Source organism: Grus americana, chromosome 3 (genome assembly GCF_028858705.1).
Source record: "Grus americana isolate bGruAme1 chromosome 3, bGruAme1.mat, whole genome shotgun sequence".
NCBI lineage: Eukaryota > Metazoa > Chordata > Aves > Gruiformes > Gruidae > Grus > Grus americana.
The window spans coordinates 83,680,110-83,690,604 of NC_072854.1; positions in this window are offsets into that span (position 1 = coordinate 83,680,110).

Genomic DNA, 10,495 nt, shown 5'->3' on the forward strand with positions numbered 1-10,495 from the left:
TGCATATCCACCTGATATCGAGTTCTGAAATTAGGCCTTTGTGTTCCTGATAAACTGGTTATTTAAATACTGAAAAATATTACTGAGGGAACTAGGACAGCTTTACATCCAAAAGTTGCTTTTAACTGGATTAAATTTTCTTCCATTAGAGTAAAAGAAAAGAGTACATCTCCAATAGATGAAATTTTCTCTTTGTCAGTATTCATCCTTTCTCAGGCTAGAAACCAAAGACCACAAAATGTTGTGATTCACCTGATTCTGGGAACCTCTTACAAAGAAAGGATCTTTTCATCTCCTGCAGCTTGTCCTCAGGGTGCTGCTCTGCCCGGGGAGGCTGCAGAGCTCCCTCCGAGCCCTGTGCTGGCGGGGTGGTGGGCACAGCCAGCACTGTGAGGGGCGACGAAGAATTAGGGTTGTTTGTTTACATGGCTTAAATTTTATCACAAGTTCAAGTGTCTGTGTGGGCATCACCGTATCACAAATTCCAAGTGTTTGTGTGGGCATCACTGTTACACAGGATGTACATATCTGGGTTCCAGCATCTTCATAAAGATTGCCAGAAGTCTAAATAACATTAGTGTATTTATTGTGATTCTTTTAAATGTGTCTTTCCATCGTTACAGGGTTGATGTGAAATAATGTATTTTCTTTTAATGGAAGTTAGCAAATTGCATGGCAACATGAGAAAAAGAAGAATGCTACTTGAGACAAACACAGAAGCAGCCATGGACAAGGACATAATTTAGTGTATCAGTTTCCAAGTCTGGATTTCTTAAAAATGTTTAAGAAACCTGTCATCTGTCATCTTCTCTACAGTAGATTCTGTTTGATAATTATCCAGGGACAGTATTTGTAAACTCAAAGATGTTTACTGAATTTCTTTCCTCTTGAAATTTGTAGTTTGAAAACTTAGACACAGCATGAGAGATTAATAGTTTCAGTATCTATATTGTTTAGAAAAATAGGGTCAAGTTACACTTGTTCGTATCACTGGCTGTCCTTAGCTTAACACTGTTTCAAGATAGTGTTGAAATTTTTGGACTAAAAATAGCCACTATAGCTGACAACTAAATGGAATCAAACCAATAAGGTGTTTTTACGTAATGCTGAAAGAGAAAGAAAAGCCCACAGACCCAGCCCAAGAAGGAAACTTTCCATCAGTTAGCATTGCAGACTTCTGGATTTCGGCTCTTGACTTTTATGTTTACTGCTACCCCTAAATACATGCATGAGTGTCTGGAGAATATTACCAGTCAGGAGGCACACAAATATACAAGCCTTCTGGTCATGTAAAGGAAATTTTACAGCTCTTTACCTAGCCAGAGCTTTCTCTGGGGGAGGGCCAGAGCACAGCTCAGAGCTACATTTCAGCTGTAGTTTTTGGATCTGTGACTGAGCTATGTAAGCTCAAACGCCTTAAAATTCATATTAAAGTGGGAAATTCATGGTGGTAGGAGAGAAGTGGAACGTATTTGTTGAGCAGAAGCCAGCATGTACAGTGTAACGGTCTTTATTTTGAGACAAAAAAGTAGTAACCATCTGTACAATGAAACTCATTCTGCAAGCAAAATGTGTGTTCAGATCTAAGCTTCTGTGATTTCCTTGTTCTTTGATATTATCTAACCTTCTTTCAAGCACTTTTATTTCTCCTACTGTTTTGGTGTCTCTCTAGCCCTGCTGTTCCTCACTCTTTTGGTAGGTGGTATAGGACACAATGGTCAAACAAGACACAGTATCATGCTTTCCCCTTGTCAGATACCTTTTGTTTCAGGGACTACTTAAGCATAAGTTCTACTGTTGCTTCTTATGATGCAAACCCTAAGAACATGGGAGTTTGTTGGGGCAAGGAACTTCCTCCTGGCTTGGCTGTTAAGCATTACATAATTCCATCGCCTATATAAACTGTTTTTTTCAAACTTGATCTTTCATCAAACAGAGCTCCTACTTACCTAACTCATACAAATGTTTTGTTCTTTGCAGTGGTTTTTCCTAGGATATCACTTTAAGAGATTAGTGTTATTTTCAAATGCTTGATGTTCTGGGCTCGCATCGGATCCTCTGAAATGAATTTTCCAGGAGGCAGGGGCTGATATAAAAGGAACAATTTCTCACTCCAAGTGCATGGCACACTCACTCCCTTAAATCAATGCTTGTATTTTAAAAAAAATGTCAAACCCATTTAGAGCAATTGCCTGTGCTATTTGTCCTACAGAGAGGAGGAGGGTTAATTCTCTCAAATGAATGGAATATGACAAATATTAGTCAGGAGCTTATTGCTTATCTCAGAGATGCTTGGATACTACAGTGTTGAGGGGAAATACTATACAAAATAGGAGAGGTTACTCAGAACTTGCAAGGCAGCACTGAAGTATCTGAATTAACTCTTCCAGAGAACAGTGTTTTCCTAGGATCAGGCCTTGGTGCATTAGATTCTGTAACACACAAAGCTAAGGCATTTAGCCCTGTGCCCACTGTTATTAAGTACAACCACATGACAATATTGAAACGTTGCTTTCCATTGGCACTGATGCATAAGAACGTAAGAACAAGGTGCAAACATGAGGTCTTACAATGGTTTCTTCAAAGTGGTTTCTTACAATGATTTTCTTGTTACAAGACATTTTTTCCCTCTCTGGCAAACCAAGGAATGAGAGAACATGATGGCTGACACCAAGAGGATTTGCTGTTTATATTCCAGCCCATGGATATAATTTAGAAACTTGAATAGCTGAAACAGCAAAGCATAACTTACAATGAAAACCATGGTACGAACCCATGGAACACAAACCTCTTCTTTGTGTGGTTTTCTTAAAAGTTTTTGTTTGTCTTTCTGCAAAATGGTATAATAGAAAGGGTGATATTCTTTCTGTGCTCTAAGAAAAATCAAAGATAGAATAAACAGCAAATGGGCGTAAGATGACAGTTCATTGGCCAAGATGAGCAGTTTGCTCCAGATAAAATAATAATTATAGTGGAAGGTGTTGCTATCTTATTATAGGGAGCACATATCCCATTGGGGCATCTCAGGAGATATTTATTATATCAGAATTATGCTGTAATGATATAACAGGGATGTGCCTGATCTTGCTCAGAGCTATTGCTCCCCACTGGATATGCATGTGGTGGTGTACAAACCCAGGGATCGGTACTTTCCTGATATATGTTTCTAGATGTTGTGCTGATGTCTCTTTCCTATAACAAGGAAAACATTTCTCTCACACTCCTCTACTTTAATTCTATAATTTTCTTTCTCTAAAACAGTGCTAGATAAATGAGAGATGTGTAGCTGCCAAGGTTGACTTGCTACCCATGGTGATATCAAGAAACATCAGATGTCTGGACAGCAAGTTTTCTACGACTGTTCAGGGTGAAAGGGAAAAAAAACCAGTTTGGATCAGAAAGGAAATCTTCACCTCCTCTCACCTATGCAGGGCCTGATTGGCAAGGAGATGGGGATTTTTTTTTTTTTTTACTGTTCTTGAAAGTCTGAGGTGCATCTCACTTTCTTCAGTCCTGTGAGCAATTTCATTAGTAAATTCCTTGCTTTTTCAAAGAAGTAATGCATTGCTGATATCCTCTTGGGTCTCTTGGTCTTCCCCCCATCACAGTGCAACGTCTGAAATTCTCATCTTGTACTTAGTCTTGTTTGTTATAATGGGCTTAAGTATGTTTATGCAACAGTGTTCTCATGGATGCTCCTGTACTATCACCCTTATGGCATTCAGTGACAATGGCTCTGTTACAGGCCTGTGCATCTGTACACTTCCAACTTACACTCAATGTGTAATTAAATTACCTGTAACTTAATTTTGCGCTCTGAGCACACTGTATGTTTGGGATGGTATACAAAAATAAATCCCAGGCATGCTGGGTATCCAGGGCCAGTATCACCTTCCCTGCCACTGTAGCTTTCTCTGTGAAAAGGAGCTCTGTGAAAGCACTGTTGCAGGAACTCCTTGCTGCTACATTGTGCAGCCCCGGAGACACAGACCTGGCAGATGCAGTGCTACCTGTGGGTAGCTGTTGTGTTGCCTTTTTGCTAGTTGCCTTGCTTTTCTTTTCCCAGTCATGCACTGAGTTTTGTTTCATTTTAGAAAATGGGCAGCAAGCATATGAAGAAGTATTTTTTACTACTAACGTCACCACAGATGGGAGCACAGTCTCCTTGAGAAATGTACTTTGGATGTATTCCACTAAACGTAGTGAGAGAGGGCTTTTTCAGGAGTATGTCGTTTGTGTGATTCATACTCTGGTCAAAAAGATGGGATTCATATTTATATAGTTTTTTGAAGAAAAATGACTTGCCTATTCTAGACACATGCTCAGTGAGGTCACCCAGTTGCTGGGCCATGGTCTGTGCACATGAATCGATCCTCGTATATTCTGTCAGTTGCATATGAGTCAAACACTTGTCCACAAATCTTTTGGTTTGTCACATTACAAAAGTCCCACTTTTGCAGCCTTATCATAACAAAGAATAAGAGTTGTAGGAGCAGGCCCTTTGTATGAAAACAAAATTCTAATATGTATTCTGCAAAATCTGTAGCAATAATATCCTGAATTATGCATGCTTAAAAGGAATTTTGTTTAGCATGCTAAGATCTAATAGCAAGAAATTAATAAAGCAAAATCATTTCAGTTTGATAATCAGTTAAAAATTTGCAAGACACACAGTTTCTGTGTCATGAAGTAATATCCCGAAGGAAGCTGATGGATACAAATAAATCTCAGCAAAATAGTAAGGAAGCTGCAACTGGTAATTATACTGGGGTGACTGAAAATCTTTATTATCTCTAGATCTAATCTTTAATGTGTCAAGATTCCGCAGGATCAAGAACAAATCAAGGGTAAATCCAGTTGGACTTTAAACTAGTGGCTTTTGTATGCTACAGGCAAACCTGATAATCTAAGAAAACTGAGAAAAATAGACTTTTGTACTTTGAAAAATGCAGTTACTGACTGTTGCAAGGTTTAAGGAAATGACATGGTTATCTCTGCTTGTGCTGAAATCTTTCCTCTAGTACAGTTCCAATGATCTGCTTGCTTTTGCCGTGGCTGAGTAAGACTAATGTTTTTTCTTTTTAATAATGAAGAAGCAGAATATGTAACATACTCCACTGTGTAAAAACAACCCAAAATCTGTGATGATGGTTTGATCTTTCTAAAATAATTAAAACTGGTGAGTAAATCCATTGTCTTTCCCCTTGTCATTGATTCTTTGGGCCTACAAATGTTGAAATGAAGGGAAGGCGCAGATAAGCTCAACATGAGCCGGCAGTGTGGGCTTGCAGCCCAGAAAGCCAACCGTGTCCTGGGCTGCATCAAAAGAGGTGTGACCAGCAGGTCGAGGGAGGTGATCCTGCCCCTCTACTCCACTCTTGTGAGACCCCACCTGGAGTACTGCGTCCAGCTCTGGGGGCCCCAGTACAGGAGAGACATGGAGCTGTTGGAGCAAGTCCAGAGGAGGGCCACGAAGCTGATCGGAGGGCTGGAGCACCTCTGCTATGAGGACAGGCTGAGAGAGTTGGGATTGTTCAGCCTGGAGAAAAGGCGGCTCCAGGGAGATCTAATTGCGGCTTACCAGTACCTGAAGGGGCCTACAGGAAAGATGGCGAGGGACTGTTTATCAGGGAGTGTAGTGACAGGACAGTTATCACCTCATCCCAACAGCTGTCCTGTCCAACCCCCATGTGGGAGAGACTGAAGGGTATTATCATTCCCCTGAGTTAAGCTAAATCCATGACACCAAACGAAATGTATATAAAGCACAACAGTTGGGTTTCACCATCACCTCCTATCTCATGTGTCCATTTTCTTTCCTACCCTCCGCTTAGAGGTCTTTTTCTGACCTTTGTGTGTGTGTGTTTTCCTAGGAGGTGTGACTTGGCTGATTAAGGCTGCGGCATGTCTTGTTTCACTGCTATGAACCCATGACTAAAAGGGCAGCTAAAAGCAGCATTGTAATCATCAGACGCTGCTAGGAGTTTGCCAGGTTTTGGAGTGGTTGATAAGACCATGTGCTGGGTCTGTCTTTTTCCAGGTGCAAGTGAGTTGAAAGTAAGAGATGCACCAGAATAGAAGCTCTTTTTCTTTCTAATTTCTGTTTCTTTTCTCCCCTTTGCTGTGCGGGCTTGGTTTGCTTTAAAGTAGCAGTATTGATTTCGACTAACTATAGCTTTTTGTCCCAAAGGGACACTTACTGCCCTCTTTAACACAAAGTAGAAGGGGCTTTCCCTTAAGAAAACTTTCTCTAAAGACTGTAGGTAAAGGCAATGGAAAAAGAAAATTGTTTACTGTTCTGCTTAATGTGTTTTATTTTTTCCCCTTTTCTCCTAGTTATGTAAGAAAATGACATTTTGAAACTCTAAATCCAGGTGCTATACACTGTCATACTGAAATAAACACTTTTGACTCACTTTCTGTACCAAAATTAATACACTTCTCTGGTCATTTGACAGAAAAAACATTCTCTTGACTGTTCGGGAAATCACCCAACCACTTGGACCTCTGCCTGATTGGTGTCCTACCCTGGATTCTTCATAAAACTTCCTATGAAGAGCAGCAGTTAACATTGCATCTCTGATGATTGGCAAGAACAACTTTCTTGAATACCAGCAAATGTTACATAATCTCAGACAGAAGTCAAACGTGCTTTTAAGAATTTTCTCCCAGCCCTAACCAGAGACCAAGATGTCCTCCATCTGCAGCAAGTTCCTCTAATAAGCCTTTTTTAAATGGAGCAGACATTAAGCATGATCGAAGACTTTGCTCTCCACTACGTGGTATATGGGCATAAGCATGCTACATAAATTTGAGGGATTCTGCTTTTAGTTTGGCAAAAATTAAAGCTGTACTTCATGGCTCATAGGATGAAACAGATAAGCTCAGCTCTGTGGATAAAGCTAGTTTTATGTGTCACTTCAAGTGGACGAAATAGTACTTTCCAGCTGCCCTTACACTTAAAATGGGCAGAGCTCAGAGGGGGTGGTTATGCAAGCACTGCAAGGGAAAACAAATGCATGGAAATATCAGTACAAATAGATGCCTCCTTGAAATTCAGTATATATTTAGTTCCTAGGTTGTTTGTTTCTTTCACCAGTAGTGAAGGATAATGAGCTTCAAGGACGGTGGGACCTGCAATTGAAGCAATACTGAGATATCTTGCAAAAACAACATTAAAGGGACAATGGGGGATCACACTTGAGGGGAGAGGAAGCGCAGAACTACCAGTGTGACTACTTGAATGACACAGCTTCATGTCAAGACTCATTAAATGTCCTCCTTTGTGCTTCTTTTCCTCGGCTAGGACTAATGTGTCCTTTGAATGTTTTATCCTGCCTGTGAACAATAATATTTATGAATTCTGAGAGCAGATCCAAAGTGCAGGAGCCACTGCATGCAGAAGTCACAGTTGTTTCCCCTGTAACTGAATGACATTGAAATACAGCTGAAAAGCCCAAAAACCAACCATTGCTCATACAAGCTAGGGTCAGGGGAGGATAAGGAATAGCAATATCACTGCAGTGAACATTATCCTAGAGCTAGTATTACCTGATGTGGGCAAAAATTCTTAAACAGTTCACTCAGTAAACTCAGCTGTCAATATAAAAGATCTGCTACGTGGCCTAAACGGGAGCTTGTCTTCTTGACCAGTAATAAAACACATTTCTGCAACAGGAGAAAAGCAGCCTTAGTTCTGTCATTCTTAAAGTCTAATTCAGAGCGGATATTGCAGTTGGTGCTTCCCTATTTGCACTGACAGTTCCATCCTCAGTTAATGCTAGTATACCTGTAGTCTCATCTATGTAATACGCATAGTCTCATTATACCTATTCTGTGTGGTAAGACAGGTGAAGAATGTTAACATTATGCTTTAGGATCACTAGGCAGGGACTGAAATGGATTAGAAAATTATGTATTCTTGTTAGCAGGATAAGCAATGAATCACAAACAAATTGTTGCCTTCTGCTAAATCAGCACAAACCCGAATATCCCATTGTTAATTGTTTATGAGCTCCTATTAGTAGTTTCCTGTAGCAGTCAGCTCAAAATCTACTGATATTGTTCCAAAACATATCCTCTTCTCTGCTGCTTTGTAGTGATATACATCTGCGTAATGTGGGTGTAAAATGTTATCGTTCTGTGGTGGGGGAGCTTTACACCCACTTTTTGCTGGTGTCAATGACTACACATGCTAAGAGGCAAGCATGGAATCAAGCCTTTAAAATAAAGTTCAATAAGCAGATTAGGCAGAGTTGTCAGAGAAATCCGAGCTGCAGAGCTGCTGTTAATGCCAGAAATCATGATGTATTGTTAAAAAAGCAAATGTTAATTGGACAATTAAAATCCCCATTTATGATATGCAGAAAAGCCTGGGGGTTCTGCTTTAATGTAAAGCTGAGTGTTTCAACTGAAACCATGCCTGCCTTGAAATGGAATGCGGGAATTTACATATATACAGTTTGTAAATATACGGATACCTCTGATTTCTAAGTGACACTGTGTGACACAGCAGTGCAGTTTCCTTTCCTTCCTTAGGCATATGTTGGCCTGTTAGAAATGTCGAAGCTGGCTAGTCCTTTGGTCTTCCCATAGATTTAGAACAATTGCTCTACTCAGACTGAAACATCTTTTCACGCTGTGATTACTAGGAGGTTAGCCCTACCGAATCAGAGTAATAAAATCTCCAAAGCTATCGAAATGACCTTGGTAACCTCAAAGAGAAGACGGTCTTCAGTGGCGTAGGTGTGATTCTCTTGCTTTTAATGGAATAAAACCATTCTGCTCAGAGTGACTCACTGACGACACTTTTCAATAGTTACTCCATATGATGTGGTTTTTATGAGATTATTTTGCTGTGTCATAAGGCATAAAATGCCGCGTCATAAACACAGTTAACAGGCTGCACAGTGTTTATTCATTAGAAAAAGAGCTGTGCACTCAAAGGAATGAAAAGAAAGATACTGCAATATTATGATTGATTTTAAAGATCAAATAAAGAAAAGCAAAAATAAAGATGGGAAATACCTGATATATTAACTGATATTCACTTACTGTTTCAGTGACTATGAAATTAGTCTCTGCTGTCAGATGAGCCTGGAAAGCAGGAGGACCTTAGTTAAGAATCTTGGATGATGCAAAGAGAAAACAGTTCAGCTTGTCTGCACTGACCACTCGGTGAAATGCCCCTGCATATGAGAAGAATGGATCAGAATGTTAGAACTGTTTTTTTTTAAATCCCATATTCTGGGAACTGTAAAGGAACTTTGCCTGTGGAATCAGTCTGAGCTATGGGAACTAAAGCAGAATCCAGGAACTGAGAGGGAGAACTGAACAGGAAGAATAAGGTCTGGAGGGAACTAGTACTCCTGAAAATTATGTGAACAGTTCTACAAAATACTGAATACAGACATCTTAGTGATGGCACAAAACAATCCAATTAAGGCATGGAAAATATTTTTGAAACAATGAGTGTATTGTTGAATGTAACAAGAGTCATTGGGTTTTAAGCAAGATTAAAATAGAATTTTGTACATAATAGGAATACCCACTGTTATTACAAATCAACTATAACAAAGATTTTGAAACAGATATTCAACCAAGATCAAATATTTATGACTGGAAAGGAGGGGACAACTAGATAGTTCCTGTTTACATCAGTTCTTTGCTTGCCACTGAAGGTGACCAGAAACTGGAAGATTTTAGGTCCAGTTTAGCATAGCAAACTGTATGTGTCTCTAAAATAACAACAGAACTCCCCCAATCCTTTCTTTTCAGTAAGCAGTCATAAAAAGATGCAGTTTCTGGTTTCTAGAGGTGAGGTGTTGTATTAGTGTTACAGGATGAGATACTAAGTGCTGAAACAAAATATTTATGTAATGTAGTTTCCTCATAGAGCTTCAGAAAACAGTTTTCTTTGTAATTATAGAAGTTAACGGAACCACAGTAAATATAAGCCTTGTACTCAAGCAAGAATATCTTAAGTACTTTAATGTCTTGCCTAATTCTTAGTGTGTGATACAAGACTCCAATTAAGGAATTCTGCTACTCCCTTATATTGTTTTTCACTAAATGAATCTATTTGTTTCTGGTTTACAACTGTGTTAATATTTTCTTAAAATCATATTAGTGACCTGGACAATCGAACGTTGGTTATTTACTATATATCATTGTCCAGCTACTGTATCTATAACAGTTAAGTGCTTGTTGTGACTGCAATGTGATCTCAGTGGTTTTGGTTCTGTTACCTCCATGGAGCTTTTGCTTCTTAATGGCTACAGAGACTAATCTTGAGTTAAGAGCCAAACATTTTTTCCTCTGCATTACCGCAGTGGTGTTTAGATTTGTGGCTTTTAATGTCAAAAGGAAATTATAGCTCATGCATGCCTTTCCAGGCAGAGTAGCTCATGTAGAGGACATTAGAATGACTTAGAGGAAGTCTGGAATCAACTCTTCATAATTACAAAGAAAAACAAATCCTTTACCCTGTGTAATT